This window comes from Triturus cristatus, chromosome 7 (assembly GCF_964204655.1).
Source record: "Triturus cristatus chromosome 7, aTriCri1.1, whole genome shotgun sequence".
In the NCBI taxonomy this organism is placed as follows: domain Eukaryota; kingdom Metazoa; phylum Chordata; class Amphibia; order Caudata; family Salamandridae; genus Triturus; species Triturus cristatus.
Window position 1 is genome coordinate 518,783,311 of NC_140590.1, and position 20,507 is coordinate 518,803,817.

Sequence of the window (20,507 nt, forward strand, 5' to 3'; positions counted from 1 at the left end):
CTGGTTTTTTAATAGGTCTGGTGGAATCCCGTCCCGGCCTGGAGCCTTGTTTATTGTCAGACCGTCTATTCCTAGCTTGATCTCACCTACCGTAAAACACATCCACGTGCTAGGTAAAAATCCTGTGACTGGGGTTAGTGAGTCCTCCGAGCCACCATAGTTGTACAAGCTTTTAAAATGAGACACCCAGGCTTCAGGCAGGATATGACAAGCCACCTTTGGTTTATTCGGTGCCTGAAAGCAGGGGTCATTGATTACCCTTCATGTCCCTACGCTCTGCAGCCTCTCTCAGTGTCTCCCAAGCCTGAATTTGTAGGGAGGTTTTTCTCTGTTTTGTGGCCGATTTATATTGAGCCCTACAGGCGGCAACCTTACCCCTATCCTTAGGGACCATTTTGAGTGCTAGCTTCAAATCCCTTTGTGCCCTTGAGCAATCTTGGTCAAACCATCTTGGATATGGGTGGTCCTGCTTCTTCTTTTTGCCCCTCAATAATCTATCGATGTGCTGTGCAGTGCCTTCGAAAGCTCTAATCAAATCTCTCCCCTCCACTGTTGGATCTAGGCACCTCCAGATCTGGCTTTCAGAATTAGCGAGAAGCGATCTATAAAATGCTTCCCTGTCTATATTACTCCATCTAATTCTCCTGCCCTGGTCAGTGGCTTTGAATAGGCCACTGGTAATCCTGTTACCTGGCTTTGAGGATAGGTTAACATCCCTCATGGACAATACCAGTGGATTATGCTCGCTGAAGGCACTGACATTTATGCTAAAATTTATGACCCTACATTTAAGCATATTTGTAACAAAGATAAAATCAATGATCGTGTCTCTGCCCCTACCCTTAAAGGAAGGGTTGATTGCATTAAACATCCCGCTTTGAATCAAATCCATCGTATGAGTTAAGTCATAAGTGCCCAGAATCTTGCTTAGTTCCCTACCCTCTCTGGAGTGCTCTAGGTGCCAATCCTTGGTAGAAGAACATGATGCCCATTTTCCCCTACCCCATTTCAAATAAGGGCACTGATGACAATTAAAGTCCCCCATTAATACCAACTGGGTGCTTACGTCTTGTAATCGAGCCAATCTATCATCTAGCTCACCCAATCTGTGCATGGATTGTCCCGCATTGTAAAAATTAATAAAAATTAGTTTTAAGCCCTTCTTACGATACCTAATCCCCTGAAAACAGTCTGAGCCCCACCCCAAATCCTCCCAAGTCCCTTGAGTTGTCAGGGCCACGTAGGTTATTAAGCCTCCCTTAGCGCTGCCCATATGAGTTTTGCAGGCCGGGACGAAAAACATTTTATAGCCCTCTAGATGTGGGGCACTAATGTTAGTTTCCCAGGTTTCCTGGAGACAGATGATATGGTGTTGTCTAATGAAATCTAGCCATTCCTTGTTTTGTATTTTGGCTGAGATCCCTGCAATATTCCAAGAGACCACTCTAATCTCCTTGGTAGCTGGTGCGGCCGCACTTCTTTCTCCGCTAACCTTCCCTGGGGGAGATGACGTTTCTGATCTGCTTGCTACTATTATCATACCTTTCCCCCACCTCTCTCGCTGAACTACCATGTAGGGGGCAATACAAAGTTCTAGTTCCCCTGGAGAGCCTGTGGCGTCAATCTTAGAACAACTCTCCTGTTTTCTGTCATTCTCCATTCTCCCTCCCCTGCCCAGTCAGTCCAGTTCGTCCAATGTGGCTGTGCTGGAGAGCGGGGCCAATCTGTTTGTTGCTGGTCCGGGCCTATCCTCCCAGCCTTGTGCATTTGCCCGACGCCTATGGGCATCAAAGCCTACCTCATTCGCTTTATCCCTATAAAAGAAATACAGAGGCAGCATTCTTATGCAAGTCCTACTTTCATTGTCCCCATGACGGGTGTCAAGCAAGTCTCTTGCCAGCTCTGGGTGCCTGAGATTAACAATTACACAGTCTCCAGCAAACTTTTTTTTGCTGTCGCCAATCCATGCTTCCCTCCTGGCCATGAGGATGTGTCTGTGCTGGAAACTCCTCACATTCGTGTTATTATGTATCCAGTGTGAGGCCTTATTAATCAGGGTTCGTGTTGTTTCTTCTCTATCATGACTAAGTGCTGGAACCCCTACTAATACTACCGTGTAAGGACAAGATGCAGGTGGTAAATCCAATGTCTGAAGGCCCGGAGTCCTCCGTGCACAATCAGCAATGTTACTAATACGGGCATTCACAGACTCCTTTCTTCCTACACAGTGTGCCGAGAGAATGGTGGGGGCTGAAGTAGTGCTTGGGCCCTTGCTGCTCAGACTCCTGGTGATGCCCCTTGATCCCTCAATAGCTATCGCCTTCGTATCCATGGGCTTAGGGCCTCTAAAAATTCCTACCTCTGACCCATTCTTAGCACATACTGAATCCGGGCCTTGGGCGAGCTCTATCCCCTCCTCCATCACCTGTCGTGTGGGCACAGGTGACTGCCCCCTATCTTGTTCTAAAAACCTGCTTATTTTCCCTTCCAGTCTATTAATTTCTTCCATTACCGGCCCCAAATATTTGGTTAGGAGCAATTCCATTTTTACCTCTAGCACCTTGATGATTCCCTGGGACCAATCCTGCCCACTCCCGTTTGGGCAATTATGACATACTGTACTGTCAACTCCCTTCCCTGCTACTTTATTAGTTTTAGCGACCCCTCTTCGTTTGGGTTTAGTTGCGGAACTTGTTGTGTGCAACCCACTGGTGACTGGGTGCCCCCTGTCCCTATTAACTTCAGATGGTACAGCTATGGGAGGGGTGACTAAGGCCAGTAGGGACTTTTTAGAGCGTGTAACTACTTCCCTAGCCGTTCTCCGTGAGGGGTCTAATTCGAACTCTTCTATTGGGGCACTGCTCCCAACACCCAAACCGCCCATCGCCACAGTTCCGTGCATAGTGACCTCAGACTCTTCTTCTCTAGTTAAAAATTGCTGGTCGGAGTTTAGATTGGTAGTGGCCAGCCCGATTGTGTTGACTGACTCAGTGTCCCCATGTGCTAGCGTGTTAACAAGAGCTTGTACTTTGGTGAGGCGGGGCAGTATAGTGTGTACTGGGTTGCCCTGAACTGATAGAATTTCAACTCGAGGCGTGGGGCACGTAGCTATTTTGCCCAAAGATGAACGTTTCTGCGCTATAAGGGAGTCTAGTGACAATCTCTCCTCGGTCAGCTGTATCTCGTGAGTTAGCAAGGACTCCGCTCTTGTTATGAAGGCGACCAGGGTGCCCTTTACCCACCCCCCACCCTAGTCGGGGTATTTTTAGATTTAACCATATTAGGTCAGTGTTACTAAAAACGACGCAACAGTAACTACCCCTGCTTTAGACCCCACTATGCTGTGAGGGCTTAGTGGTTAATATCTCAATCAGAGTGGAGCTAGATGTAATAGGGAACGTCACAATTAGGCAAAGAGCAGAGTCTTTATGTATTTTTTTCTTTTGTCCTTTTGTGTTGTTTTTTCCTTTTTCTTTACAGGAGCTACAAGTCAATCTGCGATTGTCCCAGGATCAAACCTGGACAGCTTAAACTCACTATTTTCTGGAGCGTGGCAGCCCAGCGATGAATCCGATGACCTGGCCAAGAGAGGTGGCCCGGCCCGACCTCTTTCGGCCCCTGACGGCCACAGACGGCCCGCCCTTTGCCCGGGCTTAGCCCGCGCGCGAGCCCGCGACGCGGGGCTCTCCTCCAATTTTGAGCTCCTCCTGGCTCGAAATGGGCGGTGGCGGCTTCCTGCCGCTAGGGCTCCTGGGACTTGTGGTCCCCCCTCACTGCGGCCGCGCTGAGGACGTGGGAGGCTGCGGCGGCGGGGGGAGACCAGCGGGGATACCAGCGGCTAGGCCTTGCCCCAGGTAGGATCAGGATGATGTTCAACAAATGCCCCCACAAGTCAGATTTAGCAGAGCGCCCGCTCCACTGGGGCTCTCCTCCAATTTTGAGCGCCTCCTGGCGCGAAATGGGCGGTGGCGGCTTCCTGCCGCTAGGGCTCCTGGGACTTGTGGTCCCCCCCCTCACTGCGGCCGCGCTGAGGACGTGGGAGGCTGCGGCGGCGGGGGGAGACCAGCGGGGATACCAGCGGCTATGCCTTGCCCCAGGTAGGATCAGGATGATGTTCAACAAATGCCCCCACGAGTCAGATTTAGCAGAGCGCCCGCTCCACCGGGGCTCTCCTCCAATTTTGAGCGCCTCCTGGCGCGTAATGGGCGGTGGCGGCTTCCTGCCGCTAGGGCTCCTGGGACTTGTGGTCCCCCCCTCACTGCGGCCGCGCTGAGGACGTGGGAGGCTGCGGTGGCGGGGGGAGACCAGCGGGGATACCAGCGGCTATGCCTTGCCCCAGGTAGGATCAGGATGATGTTCAACAAATGCCCCCATGAGTCAGATTTAGCAAATCACCATAAGTGTTGTCTGGATCAGTGCAGTGTGCTCCACTTAAATAAGTGTGCACCATATAATAAGCCAGCCTCCTACACCCAGAAAGAAAATTTTAAGTTTGTTGGGTAGTGAAGACCAGGGCATCTTTAAGTATTTGTCGGTGGCAGTAGTTCAACCTATGGATAATATCACTAAAGAAGCACTCAAGCGATTGGACACAAAATTTGCTATAGAAGTTAATTTAGTTATGGCAAGATATACATTTTATGCTCAACCACAAGCAGAACATGAATCGATAGATGAATTTTTGGCAAGATTGAGAGAACTTTCTGTCAAATGTTGCTTTGGGACAATGACAGAGGAACGGAATTGTGATCAGATTATTATGCAATGTAGAGCAAAAAAGATACAAGAGAGGTTATGGGCCACAAAGGATCCATCACTTAAGGAAGCTGTAGACATAGCTAAAGTGATCAAAGAATCTCAAAGGTGTATAAAGTGAATGCTGGTGGCCAGGACTTTATGATCAGGTCAAGAGGTGGGTAGAAAACTGTGGCATGTGTAAAGAGAGCAAAGGGAGATTAAGAGTAGGAAGTAAGAGTATATGGGGTCATATTGAAGATCCTGGTGTATCAAGAGAGTCTATTGCTCTTGGCACCTTAGAGTGGATCGTAACCAGGTTGTGTGCTGCAATAAACCAACTCAAGATTACAACCTTGTGGTTGGTGCTGTGGCTTATTACTTTAAACCACTCATGTCGGTTTATGTTTCATTTTGAACCTTGGCAATTATTTTTAAACAAAAGCCAATGCATTTAAAGAGTTGGGAAAGCTAATTAGCTAATTTGTAGATCAAATATTGAAGAAAGTACAGGTCCTGGAATTATAAAAACAGCAATAGCGCAGAGAAAGAAAGATCTTATATCTGAGCACTCAAGGAATGTTAAAGAGGTGCGCTAGTGCACACCGATACACCCCTAGATATACATGAGTGGAGTAAACTCCATTGAGTCCAAGGTGAGAAATTTAAGTTTTGCCGATGTGGAGAGAATAAGTGATGAACTAGTATATTAACTGATTAGTGTCCTTGACCAATTGTTCAAATGAAAAGAGCATTGTGTTTTAGTGCACAAAAATGAATATAGATAATGAGTTTACTGTTAGGACTGCCATAACTTGTACATTTCATACCTATATTCTTGTCTGGGCTCTAGCAAAGAAATTTGTGTCAGTATCCTTGTTGGTATGTGCTTTTATTTCTTGAGACCCTTAGGAAGAGGTCATTGTGTGCAGGACTAGGGGTTTGACCAGCTGGACTACTCTCACCACCAACTTTTCGTTGCACTTTCCCCCTCTCCCTTCCCCATTTATCTTAAGCATTTTATTAAAGATAGGAGGGACAGATGTCTTACATCAGAAAAAGATCCAATAAGTTTGGCACTTTGCCTCTTTTTCCTTTCTCTCTGAGCTTTTTAAAATGAAAGAATGTATAACATGTTTATATTTTGCATTAAAAAAGGAAGGTTTTTGCACTTTACCCTCATTTACTTTTCTTTTCTAGCATAAGCATATCCTGCGAATAGAGGGTACAGTAATGTTTACATCAAATCTAAAAAGAAGTGTGGTCAAAGCAGCGTGCTACAACAGTTGCACTTTGGTACTAATCTTACCGTGTGAGGGCCTTTTTTATCTTTTTCCGTCTCAAACTGTTTTACTGCTGTTATTATTTTATAATGTACATCTGTGTAATGTTGTTTATCTTATGGTGGCATGTCCCACCCTTGTATGATTTTTACAAATCAAATAAAAGTATTATATCACGTGTGCAGAGGAGGAAGTGCATTTTTCCTGGGTCAATGACGTACATGCCAAAAGATCTGATTTAGGCAGGAGAGACTGGATTTTTTAAGCCAAAGGGGTCTCACACCTGAAATTGCCTTTGCTTCAATGTACGTCAATGAGGAAAATAATGTCCCCCAATCTTTTTTCGAAATCTCCCTTTTTCTAGTTTCAAAATGTTAGCATGTGCGGTGACCTCATTAAAATATTTCCACCGGGGTAGATGTCCTTCACTTTGTTGCATCCCTGGTATCATGATGGGCATATCGAACAAACCGCCTGTTTTATGTGTCTGCAGGTGTAAAGTGAAACCAATTTTCTTAACAGCAGGGCTTTAAATGGGATGAAAATACTGGGGAGGGGGTCTCTCAAAGGAGCGTGGCCAATGTAATTAAGGGCGTGGCTTGAAAACACATAAGCTAAAAATCTGTGTTTAGCATAGTGTGCCGTCCGACTTGTATTTTGCTGTTTCTGTCATTGCATCCAGATACACGATACAAGTAACATTACACCTACAACAAGTCAGAACTATTGGCTTTGTCAATGGTTGTTAAATGCAAAAGATAAATAAGCAGCAACTATGGCTTGTGTATAATATTGAAAAAGCTTCCACTTAAAGCCCTAGTGACACCACGACAATGTTGCTGCTCCTGAGTTTCAAAAAGAGAAGGGAAATCTAGAGAGAAAATGACTCTCTTTAAAGGATTTCCCTTCCCCTACAACGCTCACCTGGCATGACATCATGCCGTAACTTCTCCACGAGTGAGAAGTGAGCAGTGTGAGCAGCGCACATGGATGTGCCTGCTGTCATTGCAGTCTGGGAAAAAACAGACCGCTTGTGCCAGGGCACAAAACAGAGCCCGATAGAGACCCGTTTCGAGGCCCCCTTTACAAAAACTGCCGGTGCTCAGCACCGATGAGACCTGGCCCACTTAAAGCACTGCTTAACCCTTTCAGTGCTCATGATGGAATGGTTCCGTCATGAGTACAAGTGCTGCTGTGCTCATGACGGTACCATTCCGTCATGAGCACATGCTCAGAGAATCCCTCTGCTGCCTGGGGCGGTGGGGAGGAGCTCCCCCAACCTCCCCAGACCTATGTTTAGATTTTGTTGTTATGACGATCCGATCGTCATTGAAACAAAAACGAAACTGAAACTTAGTTTCAGTTTCAGTGTTTCAGTGCTCGTGGGGCTATCTCAGCCCCCCGAGCACCGAAACACTTGGGAGAGGTATCGTTGGAAAGGGGAGAATCTCCCCTTTCCAATGGTACCCTTCCCTAGTGGATCCCTGCTTGGGGATCACCCGAAGAGGGCGATCCCAAGCAGGGATCCACCCACTAGCAGCAGGGAGGGGGAAGCGGCCCCTTGGGCAAGGGCCTCTGCTCCCCCCATGTTTTTTTAGCCACATTCAGTCTTTCTGCCCCCGCTGGGAGGCAGATGGGGCAGTAGCCCCCAATCTGCCCCCCCGGGGGTGCAGGAAGCCCACTAGAAGCCAGGGATTTTTTTTATTACTACAAAATAGTGGTGGGGGCTGCCGAATATGGGCACGCCATAGCCCCCACCCTCCATGCACAATTAGAGTCTTTCTGCCCCCCCGGGGGGCAGAAAGCCCACTAGAAACCAGGGTTTTTTTATTGTCGTTGTGGTGGGGCTGCCCAAAAAAGAGCATGGCAATGCCCCCCCAGGGAAATCTCAGTCTTTCTGCCCCCCCCCCCAGAGGGCAGACGGGGGCAGCAGCCCCCAATCTACCCCCCGGGGGGCAGAAAGCCCACTAGAAACCAGAGATTATTTTTTATTGACGTTGGGGTGGGGGCTGCCCAAAAAGGGCATGGCAATGCCCCCCCAGATAAATATCAGTCTTTCTCCCCCCCCGGGAGGCAGATGGGGGCAGTAGCCCCCAAATCTGCCCTCCCAGGAGGGCAAGAAGCCCACTAGACGGCAGGGATTTTTTTTTGTGCAATTTTTTTAGGGTGGGGCCGCCCGAAACGGGCACGCCAATGCCCCCACCCCCGCCACCATTACAGTCTATCTGCCCCCCAGGTGGGGCAAAAAGCCCACTAGACGCCAGGGATATTTTGGGGCAAATCTGAATTAGGGTGGGGGCGGCCCAGAATGGGCATGCCAATGCCCCCACCCCTCCCCCACAAAAATTACAGCCTTTCTAAAAAGCCCACTAGACGCCAGGGATTTTTGGGGCAAATTTTAATTAGGGTGGGGGCATTGGCATGCCCGTTTTGGGCAGCCCCCATCCTAATTAAAATTTGCCCAAAAAACTCCCTGGCGTCTTGTGGACTTTTAGCCCCCACCTGGGGGGCAGATGGGGGCATTAGCCCCCAATCTGCCCCGCCGGGGGGCAAAAAGCCCATTAGAAGCCAGGGTTTTTTGGGGGGGCAAATTTGAATTAGGGTGGGGCTGCCCAAAATGGGCATGCCCATGACCCCACCCCCTCCCCCGCAAACATTACAGCCTTCCTGTTCCCCCCCCCCGGAGGGCAGATGGGGCAGTAGCCCCCAATCTGCCCCCAGGGAGGGCAAAAAGCCCATTAGACGCAAGGGATTTTTTTGGGAAAATTTTTATTAGGATGGGGTCATTGGCCCATGCCCCCAACCCCTCCCCCACAAACATAACAGCCTTTCTGCCCCCCCTGGGGGGCAGATGGGGCAGGAGCCCCCAATCTGCCCCGACGGGGGGGAAAAAAGCCCACTAGACGCCAGGGATTTTTCTGGGCAAATTTTTATTAGGGTGGGAGCATTGGCATGCCCGTTTTTGGCACCCCCACCCTAATTAAAATTTGCTAAAAAAATCCCTGGTGTCTAGTAGGCTTTCTGCCCCCCCTAGGGGGCAGATGGGGGCATTAGCCCCAATCAGCACCCCCGGGTGGGCAAAAAGCCCATTAGTCGCCAGGGATTTTTTGGGGGCAAATTTTAATTAGGGTGGGGGCTGCCCAAAACAGGCATGCCCATGCCCCCACACCCTCCCCACACAAACTGCAGCCTTCCTACCCCCCTGGGGAGCATTTGGGGGCATTAGCCCCTAATCTGCCCCCGGGGGGCAAAAAGCCCACTAGACACCAGTGATATTTTTGGGCAAATTTTTATTAGGGTGGGGGGATTAGCATGCCCGTTTTGGGCAGCCCCACCCTAATTAAAATTTGCCCAAAAATCTCCCTGGCGTCTAGTGGACTTTCAGCCCCCCTGGGGCGCAGATGGGGGCATTTTCCCCCAATCTGCCCTGCCGGGGGGGCAAAAAGCCCTCTATACGCCAGGGTTTATTGGGGGGCAAATTTGAAGTAGAGTGGGGCAGTCCAAAATGGGCATGCCCATGCCCCCACCCACTCCACCGCAAAAATTGCAGCCTTCCTGACCCCCTCTGGGGAGCAGATGGGGCAATAGCTCCCTAGCTGCCCCACCGGGGGGGCAAAAAGCCCACTGGACGCCAGGGATTTTTTCGGGAACATTTTTATTACGGTGGGGGCATTGGCATGCCCGTTTTTGGCAACCCCCACCCTAATTAAAATTTGCCCAAAAAACTCCCTGGCGTCTAGTAGACTTTCAGCCCCCCCTGGGGGGGAGATGGGGGCATTATCCCCCAATCTGCCCACTAGGGGGGGGCAAAAAGCCCACTAGACGCCAGGGATTTTTGGGGGGCAAATTTGAATTAGAGTGGGGCTGCCCAAAACGTGCATGCCTATGCCCCCATCCCCTCCCACGCAAAAATGACAGCCTTCTTACCACCTCCTGGGGGGCAGATGGGGCAGTAGCCCCAATCTGCCCCCCGGGGGCAAAAAGCCCACTAGACGCCAACGATTATGCTGGTAAAGTGCCTAGCTGTAGTTTTTTAACTCTAGCTCTGCCGGCACCTAGGGAAACCTACTAAACCCACACATTTCTGTAAACTAGACATCCAGGGGATTCCAGGGAGGTATGGCTTGCGTGGATCCCCCAAAGTTTCCTTACCCACAATCCCCTGCAAACCTCAATTTTAGCTGAAAAAATCACTTTTTTCACACGTTTTTGTGTGGGAAAGTTGTGGCATCACCGGGCTGACACAAATTTCCCCCCACCCAGCGTTCCCCCTCGTCTCCCGATAAAAATGGTGCCTCACTCATGTGGGAGGCCCAGGTACCCGCAACAGGCAGGGGCCCAAAACATATTGAGGCAACATCAAAATTGCCTAGTACCAAACAACCTGGTTTTGCAAGGGCGGTCGCCTGGGTTTTTGGCCCCGTGCTCGGCGGCTATCTAGGGAAGCCTACCAAACCCACGCATTCCTGAAAACTAGACACCCGAGGGATTCTAAGGAGGTATGGCTTGCGTGGATTCCCCAACGTTTCCTTACCCAGAATCTCCTGCAAACCACTTTTTTCACACGTTTTTGTGTGGGAAAGTTGTGGCATCACCGGGCTGACACAAATTTCCTACAACCCAGCGTTCCCCCTGGTCTCCCGATAAAAATGGTGCCTCACTCGTGTGGGAGGCCCAAGTACCCGCGACACGCAGGCGCCCAAAACGTATTGAGGCGACATCAAAATTGCCTACCACCAAACATCCTGGTTTTGCAAGGGGGGTCGCCTGGGTTTTTGGCCCCGTGCTCGGCGGCCATCTAGGGAAACCTACCAAACCCACACATTCCTGAAACTTAGAGGCCCGGGGGATTCCAGGGAGGTATGGCTTGTGTGGATCTCCCAAAGTTTCCTTACCCAGAATCCCCTGCAAACCTCAATTTTAGTTGAAAAAATCACTTTTTTCACACATTTTTGTGTGGGAAAGTTGTGGCATCACCGGGCTGACACAAATTTCCTACCACCCAGCGTTCCCCCTGGTCTCCCGATAAAAATGGTGCCTCACTCGTGTTGGAGGCCCAAGTATCCGCGACAGGCAGGGGCCCAAAACTTATTGAGGCGACTTCAAAATTGCCTATCACCAAACATCCTGGTTTTGCAAGGGGGTCACCTGGGTTTTTGGCCCCGTGCTTGGCAGCCATCTAGGGAATCCTACCAAACCCACACATTTCTGAAAACTAGACACTCGGGGGATTCCAGGGAGGTATGACTTGTGTGGATCCCCCAACGTTTTTTTACCCAGAATCCCCTGCAAACCTCAGTTTTTGCTGAAAAATCACTTTTTTCACACATTTCTGTGGGGGAAAGTTGTGACATCACTGGGCTGACATAAATTTTCTACCACCCAGCATTCCCCAGGGTCTCCCGATAAAAATGGTGCCTCACTCGTGTGGGAGGCCCAAGTGCCCGCGACACGCAGGCGCCCAAAACGTATTGAGGCGACATCAAAATTGCCTACCACCAAACATCCTGGTTTTGCAAGGGGGGTCGCCTGGGTTTTTGGCCCCGTGCTCGGCGGCCATCTAGGGAAACCTATCAAACTCACACATTCCTGAAACTTAGAGGCCCGGGGGATTCCAGGGAGGTATGGCTTGCGTGGATCCCCCAAAGTTTCCTTACCCAGAATCCCCTGCAAACCTCAATTTTAGTTGAAAAAATCACTTTTTTCACACATTTTTGTGTGGGAAAGTTGTGGCATCACCGGGCTGACACAAATTTCCTACCACCCAGCGTTCCCCCTGGTCTCCCGATAAAAATGGTGCCTCACTCGTGTTGGAGGCCCAAGTATCCGCGACAGGCAGGGGCCCAAAACTTATTGAGGCGACTTCAAAATTGCCTATCACCAAACATCCTGGTTTTGCAAGGGGGTCACCTGGGTTTTTGGCCCCGTGCTTGGCAGCCATCTAGGGAAACCTACCAAACCCACACATTTCTGAAAACTAGACACTCGGGGGATTCCAGGGAGGTATGACTTGTGTGGATCCCCCAACGTTTTTTTACCCAGAATCCCCTGCAAACCTCAGTTTTTGCTGAAAAATCACTTTTTTCACACATTTCTGTGGGGAAAGTTGTGACATCACTGGGCTGACATAAATTTTCTACCACCCAGCATTCCCCAGGGTCTCCCGATAAAAATGGTGCCTCACTCGTGTGGGAGGCCCAAGTGCCCGCGACAGGCAGGGGCCCAAAACATTTTGTAATTGGCAATTTTGATGTTGCCTCAATACGTTTTGGGCCTTTGCCTGTCGCGGGTACTTGTGCCTCTCACGTGAGAGGCACCGTTTTTAAAGTGATTTTTTTCAGCTAAAATTGAGGTTTGCAGGGGATTCTGGGTAAGGAAACGTTGGGGAATCCATCCAAGCCATACCTCCCTGGAATCCTCCAGGTGTCTAGTTTTCAGAAATGTGTGGGTTTGGTAGGGTTCCCTAGATGGCCGCCGAGCACATGGCCAAAAACTCAGGTGACCCCCCTTGCAAAACCAGGTTGTTTGGTGATAGGAAATTTTGATGTCGCCTCAGTACGTTTTGTGCCCTTGCCTGTCGCGGGTACTTGGGCCTCCCACACGAGTGAGGCACCGTTTTTATCAGGAGACCCGGGGGAACGCTGGGTGGTAGAAAATTTGTGCCAGCCCAGTGATGCCACAACTTTCCCACACAAAAATGTGTGAAAAACGTGGATTTTTCAGCTAAAATTGAGGTTTGCAGGGGATCCTGGGTAAGGAAACTTTGGGGGATCCACGCAAGTCATACCTCCCTGGAATCCCCTGGCTGTTTAGTTTTCAGAAATGTGTGGGTTTGGTAGGTTTCCCTAGGTACCGGCAGAGCTGGGTTCAAAAACTACAGCTAGGCACTTTGTCAAAACAGGGTCATTTTTCACTGCGAAATTGAGGTGTGTCCACATTGCATTTTGCGCCGTTTCCTGTTGCGGGCACTAGGCTGATCCACACACGTGAGGTACCATTTTCTCAGAAGAATTTGGGGAACGCAGGGTGGGTGGAAATTTGTGGATCCACGAGGATTACAGAACTTTACACCACAGAAATGTGGGCAAAATGTGGGTTTTTTGACAATTTTTTAGGTTTGCAAGGGATTCTGGGTAACAGAACCTGGTGGGAGGCAGTCAAATCACCTCATCCTGGATTTCCCTGGGTGTCTAGTTTTCAAAAATGTATAGGTTTGCTAGGTTTCCCTAGGTGCCGGCAGAGCTATGGTTCAAAAACTACAGCTAGGCACTTTGCCAAAAAAGGGTCATTTTTGCTTGCGAAATTGAGGTGTGTCCACGTTGCGTTTTGTGCCGTTTCCTGTCACGGGCACTAGGCCGACCCACACAAGTGAGGTACCATTTTGCTCGGGAGACTTTGGGGAATGCGGGGTGGGTGGAAATTTGTGAATCCACGCGGATTCCAGAACTTTCCACCACAGAAATGTGGGCAAAATGTGGGGTTTTTGGACAATTTTTTAGGTTTGCAAGGGATTCTGGGTAACAGAACCTGGTGGGAGGCAGTCAAGTCACCCCATTCTGGATTCCCCTGGGTGTCTAGTTTTCAAAAATGTATAGGTTTGCTAGGTTTCTCTAGGTGCCGGCAGAGCTATGGTTAAAAAACTACGCCTAGGCTCTTTGCCAAAAAAGGGTCATTTTTCACTGCGAAATTGAGGTGTGCCCACGTTGCCTTTTGCGCCGTTTCCTGTCGCGTGCACTAGGCCGACCCACACAAGTGAGGTGCCATTTTTCTTGGAAGACTTTGGGGAACGCGGGGTGGGTGGAAATTTGTGGATCCACGCAGATTCCAGAACTTTCCACCACAGAAATAAGGGGAAAATTTGTTTTTTTTGGACAATTTTTTAGGTTTGCAAGGGACCCCATCCGGGATTCCCCTGGGTGTCTACTTTTCAAAAATGTATAGGTTTGATAGATTTCCCTAGGTGCTGGCAGAGCTATGGTTCAAAAACTACAGCTAGGCACTTTGCCCAAAAAGGGTCATTTTTCACTGCGAAACTGAGGTGTGTCCACGTTGCGTTTTGTGCCGTTTCCTGTCGCGGGCACTAGGCCAACCCACACAAGTGAGGTACCATTTCTCTCAGAAGACTTTGGGGGACGTGGGGTGGGTGAAAATTTGTGGATCCATGCAGATTTCAGAACTTTCCACCACAGAAATGTGGGGAAAATGTCGGTTTTTTATAAGGTTTTAGGTTTGCAAGGGATTCTGGGTAACAGAACCTGGTGGGAGGCAGTCAAGTCACCCCATCCTGGATTCCTCTGGGTGTCTAGTTTTCAAAAATGTATAGGTTTGCTAGGTTTCCCTAGGTGCCGGCAGAGCTATGGTTAAAAAACTACAGCTAGGCACTTTGCCAAAAAAGGTTCATTTTTCACAGCGAAATTGAGGTGTGTCCACGTTGTGTTTTGAGCCGTTTCTTGTTTCAGGCACTAGGCCGACCCACACAAGTGAGGTACCATTTTTCTCAAAAGACTTTAGGGAACGCGGGGTGGGTGGAAATTTGTGGATCCGCACAGATTCTAGAACTTTCCACCACAGAAATGTGGAGAAAATGTGTTTTTTTGACAATTTTTTAGGTTTGCAAGAGATTCTGGGTAACAGAACCTGGTGGGAGGCAGTCAAGTCACCCCATCCTGGATTCCACTGGGTGTCTAGTTTTCACAAATGTATAGGTTTGCTAGGTTTCCCTAGGTGCCGGCAGAGCTAGGATTCAAAAACTACAGTTAGGCACTTTGCAAAAAAAGGGTAATTTTTTATTGTGAAAATGTGGTGTGCTCACGTTGGGTTTTGAGCCATTTCCTGTCGTGGGCACTATGCCTACCCACACAAGTGAGGTACCATTTTTATCGGGAGACTGAGAGTAATTCAGAAATGTAAAGCAACTGTTATTACCTACTGACTTTCGATGCATTTCTGCCTTCCAAATGAAAGACACTGTGTAAAAAAGAAGTCATTTTGAAAAATGACCGATAATTCTCAAGCTAGTATGTGTATTCCCAATTTCGAAAATGTGCAAATATCTACTGTTTCTAAACTCTATAATTTGTTCCCATTTCAGAAATACATAGGTGTCTTTCATACTGATTTTTCCATGTATACGTTTTCGCACAATAATTGCTACATATCCGGTACATAATAAAAAGCCATTGAAAATTGCAGCTCAGTTTTTGACTCTGGGTTCGTCGGGTTGTTGGTGAACCTACAAGTCCTATATATCCCCACAACCAGAAAGGTCCAGTGGATGTAACGGTATATTGCTTTCAAAGAGCTGTCATAATTAGAAGAAGTTACAGTTGAAAACGTTGACACAAAAGGCAGTTTTTTTCAACTAATTTTCAATTTTTCCTATATTTAACTGTTAGTTTCTATAAAGAAACCTTGAAGAATCTACACAAATGACCTCTTGCTGAATTCAGAATTTTGTCTGCTTTTCTAAATGTATAGCTTTCCAGGATCCATTATTGCTTTCATACCCATTTCTACCATTAACTGGAAGGAGTTTGAAAGCACAAAAAATAGCAGAAATAGGCTATGTCCCAGGGAAATGCCAAAACTGTGTAAAAAATGTTGGTTTTCTGCCAAAGGTCTGTCATTCCCTAAAAGCTGGGAAATTTGTGATTTCAGCCCCACAAACCCTTTTTTGATACCATTTGCAGGGAAAAACCCAGACACTTTCATTTGCAGCCCTTTTTTCCCATTTTTCCCCAAAAAAACAAAATTTAGCTGTATTTTGGCTAATTTCTGGGACCCCTCCAGGGGAATGCACAAACCCCGGATATCTTTAGAATCCCCATGCTGTTGGAAGAAAAGGACGCAATTTTGGCGTGCATACCTTATGTGGTCAAAAAGTTACAGGGGCCTAAGCGCGCACTACCCCAAATAGCCAAAAAAAGGCTTAGCACAGGGGGGAAAAGGCCTAGCAGCGAAGGGGGTTAACAGTCCATTTTTTATGTCTCGCCTGTTGATAGCAGCGCATGCGCTGTCTCGCCATGCGAGTGCCTTTTGCGATCGATTCTTCCAAAGTTTTACATGCACGCGTACGGATGGCCAAAGATGGCTGATCTCACCATTCATCCAAACCTAACAACATGCACGTGTACGTACGGAGAGTGTACAGTCCAACGCCATCTTGTGCCAAGCTTCCTATTGTCATGGCAACCAAGCTGCTGCTTTGCGTATGCAGCTTGCCGGAGTTACCTACAAACGCGTGGCGTGGAACTTGTTTTTAATGCCGTTATCCTGTGTTTCACACTGCATTTATTTCACTTTTTACATGCCGAATATGTTGATGGCTTGGCTGGGCTTGGCTCGTGTTCAGGCTCTTAGAGCCAAGCTAGAACACTGGGCCGGGTCTGGCTCGGCTCTCCCTTTTTGTTTACTCTACTCGAAGCACGATTTACAGATCACTTTCCAGCGTGCCCACTGCACTTGCATTACAAGTCTGTCCTTCAATAGGAGGAAGAGAGAGTGCCTTGGGGGCATCAGACCGGGCATTGGGGGGGCGGGGCTGCTGGGGGTGTGTAACCAACCCATGCTGTGCGCACAAGATCGGAAAGTACCTCACATTCACACCGACACGCCCTTGCCGCCACCTGAGCAGAATGGATTGGAGGGAGGCCCAAGCTCTGTGCGTCCAGCTGCGTACCACTCGGCGCTTTAATAGAGTTACACAGCACAGCCAGACACACTTCTGCCACAGTCCACATTGGCATGGACGGCACAGCCTGCGCTTCAGCCCACACCACTTGCCCGATAGAGGGGTAAGAGGTGATGCACAATCCTCGGAGTGTTCAAAGGACGGTCCGCATCTGTGCCTCTGGGACTGGGTTCCTCCATTGTCTGCCTACACCCCCCACACACACATCCGTGTCCCTCGACCATTCCACATGCCCCAGAATCGCATTACTACACAACCCAGGGCATTTCTGTGCAAAAGTGATTAACACAAAATAATGACCCCCCGCGAACAATAACCATAGCGTATGTTGTAATGCCCCCATCATAAGCACAGCGCCCATTTTGTTGCCTGCCAGAAAGGAGCTCTGGCCTCCTACCTCTGTCCCTGTGTTACAGAGGGGCTTAGGTCTCCTCTCCGTGACTTAGGGTCCGGTCCTCCTTCTGGAGGTGTGGGGGGGGTGGAGGGGAAGTGTCTCTCTACGCTGCTTCTAGAATTTGGATTCCCTCAGGGGCTCTGGTCTCTTCCCCCCGCCCCCTGGAGGTCTTCTTTCTGAGTGCGAGCCACTTAGCTCGAGCCAGACTCGAGCCTGAACCCTGGCTGTGATTCAGCTCGAGCACATAACTGTCTTCCTCCCTCCAGATCCGAGCCAGACCATTGGCTCGGCTCTCCCTGTAATTCTGTTGGCTGGGCCAGCTCGGATTCCGAGTGACAGAGGGACTCTGACCTGCCGCCAGTTTATCGACTGTGGGGGGTCAAGAATCGGTGTGAGCCCTGCTCTCGCTTCCTAGCACCCGAGCCACCCCCCACGGCTGAGACAGTGGGGGAGGGCGAAACTGCCCCGACCACTTGGTACTCTGGGGCTTCTGCAGCGATGCGTCGCGCTGCCAGTGAGGGGCGCATTTAGCGGCCTGCACAAGTCAAGTGCTTGAAAGCCCCTCTAGAATAAAACCGCAAGGCACTGGTACGTGCCGAGCAAAAGTCTCTCGGAGCCACACACTCGATTTTCACCACCCTGAACACAAAAACACATTGTCCTGTTGCACAAATGTCAGCGCTGTGCTTACGTCGGTCACAGCACGTGCACTCATTCCAAACAAACACCGTGCATGTGTCCGTCTGTCTCTCTCCCACTGGACTCTTCCTCGCCTCCCTCACTCATTACAAAGCCTAGCAGGCAGTGATAAATTATTTTTTTTTTTTTTATTTTTTTTTTTTTTTTGAAACCGTTTATTGCAGTTTGTAAAAGTTACAGGTATGGGCCTACAACCACCCGGCCGGCCGCTAGAGTGACAAAAGCATATTGCATACATACAGTAAGAGTCTCTTGGCAGTGCAGAGTAGCGAAACAGGAGAAATCAATGTTGCAGGCCGCATAGCTCCATGCCCACAGTACGGTTCCCTTTTCTCAAAACAAAACAACACGAAAAACCACACCCGCAAGGCAACCCGCGATCCAAAGTGACAGCACGTGCTCCATAAGTGGGGGATCCAAACCAGCAGCAGAACTCTGAAGAGGGGAATGGGAGTAGATCAGGGACTGGGAAATGGGAGTAGATCAGGGGGCAGTGATAAATTATTAATCAATAACCACTGCAGTCTCTGACCACCGGGGTCACCAAGAAACACGGATAGCATGAAATGATAATAACTGAACAGAGCAAAATGAGCCGTGACCAAACCAGCGCAGGCCACGTGCAAGGTGCACGGCACCCCAGCAGGTGTTTAAATCACTAGGGCAGAAAGAAGGGCGGGATTCGCTGCCCTGTGCACCATATCATCATCCAGGTGCACCGTGCACTGTTGCTGCACCATGAAGACAAGCAGGGCTTTAAGTGGGATGAAAAAACTGGGGGGGTCACAAGGGGCGTGGCCAATGTAATTAAGGGCGTGGCTTAAAAACACATAAGCGAAAAATCTGTGCTTAGCATAGTGTGCCACCGACTTTTATTTTGCTGGGTCTGTCATTGCATCCAGATGTGATACAAGTGAGGACTATTGGCTTTGTCAATGGTTGTTAGTTGCATAAGATAAATATGCAGCAACTATGGCTTGTATATAATATTGAAAAAGCTTCCACTTAAAGCCCTGGTGACACCAAGACAATGTTGCTGCTCCTGTGTTTCAAAAAGAGAAGGGGAAATCCAGAGAGAAAAAGACTCTCTTTAAAGGATTTCCCTTCCCTACAACGCTCACCTGGCATGATGTCATGCCTTAACTTCTCCACTTGTGAGAGGTGAGCAGTGTGAGTAGCGAACATCTATGTGCCTCTGATGCAGCGCGGAATGCAAAATCCCTCCCTACCGTCACGGACCAAAAGATCTCACACACGCACACTATCCATACATTCACTGGTGGGGCCCATAACACCAACACACACTCACCATCAGTCCGTGCGAGAGGCGATTATACTTCCAAGCGCTGAATAATGAGGGAGGAAAGATACCACTTTACCCTAATGAGCAACAAACCTACAAAACCTTCTTATACTCATTAGGCCCTAGATTTCACATTTGGTATTCCCCTCATAAACGGGACGGATCAGATAGTTGTAGATTTAAGTGAATTTCTAATACTCTAATTAACCTTTTCATTAACACATTTCAATGAATAAACAACCCAACTCATTTCTGTAGATGTTCAAATTCAAATTTATATAAATATTGCAAATTAAATCATTAATTTGATCAAGTTGCCATTCATATTTACCTATTCTGGCTAAAGTCGTCCTCTATGTCAAATCTGGCAGTCTCGCAAATCTATGCCCATCAATTTTAGCAGGTTATGTTCATCAGGATTTTGGGCATTAATTCTGTCCGTCAAAGATTCAGGCTAACAGCTGTCCTGCAGTGTCACCTTCCTCTCCGTCAGCATATCATCAGGAAATCGAAGGAGCGACTCTCGACCTCTCTATTCTATGGGTTTTTATAATAATTTCAATAACAAAATGTAACAAAATTGAGTTTTAAACTGTTCTGATTGGCTGATCAGGGGTCAACCTCTCCGTTCCCATAAGGTTTAGTCCATGGTGTCAGCATACTTGCTGGTTCCGGTTCTTTAATAAAGTCTTTTGTCAGTAGCGTTGGCACCATTCCCAGTGGCCTTGATAAGTACAGCTTGCCTGGGGTCAGAATGGAGCCATTGTTGCTCATCTTAGCGCAGGCGCACTTCACCCAAGCCTGGTTTAGCGTTGACAGTCGGGTTAGGCACCAAAAGCAGCCATCATTCGATAGGCCAGAATAGTCAACTTAAGCAAAGAAACACAAAAACGTAATTAATACATAGAAATGACTAATTACATTTTATTCCCTCGCTAATACCCATATGTGTGTGTATTTATCTAGCCAAAAGCAACACTCAATGCAATTTATACTTACTAAATAAAGCACGAATCACAATTACATCACTAAAGCGACATATATCATGCAATGTTCTATTTATCTATCATTAATATGCATACGATTTTTAGTTCACGTCATTAATTAAGCCATGCAGATGCAAATCCCACGTGTATTTCAGTCATTAATAAGGTTGATTCGTTATTTCCACATCACTCCAAACCATTAGTACGATTATAATTAATTAATTAATCTAATTAATAAAACGACATGCAACATGGGGTGGGCATACAAAATTAAGCATTACCCGCTCCAGCACCTCTATCACTGCAGTCTGGAAAAAGATGAACCGCCTGTGCCAGGGCACAAAAGAGAGCCCGATAGAGACCCGTTTTGAGGCCCCTTTAAAAAAAACGCCGGTGCTCAGACGCTGTGAGACCCACT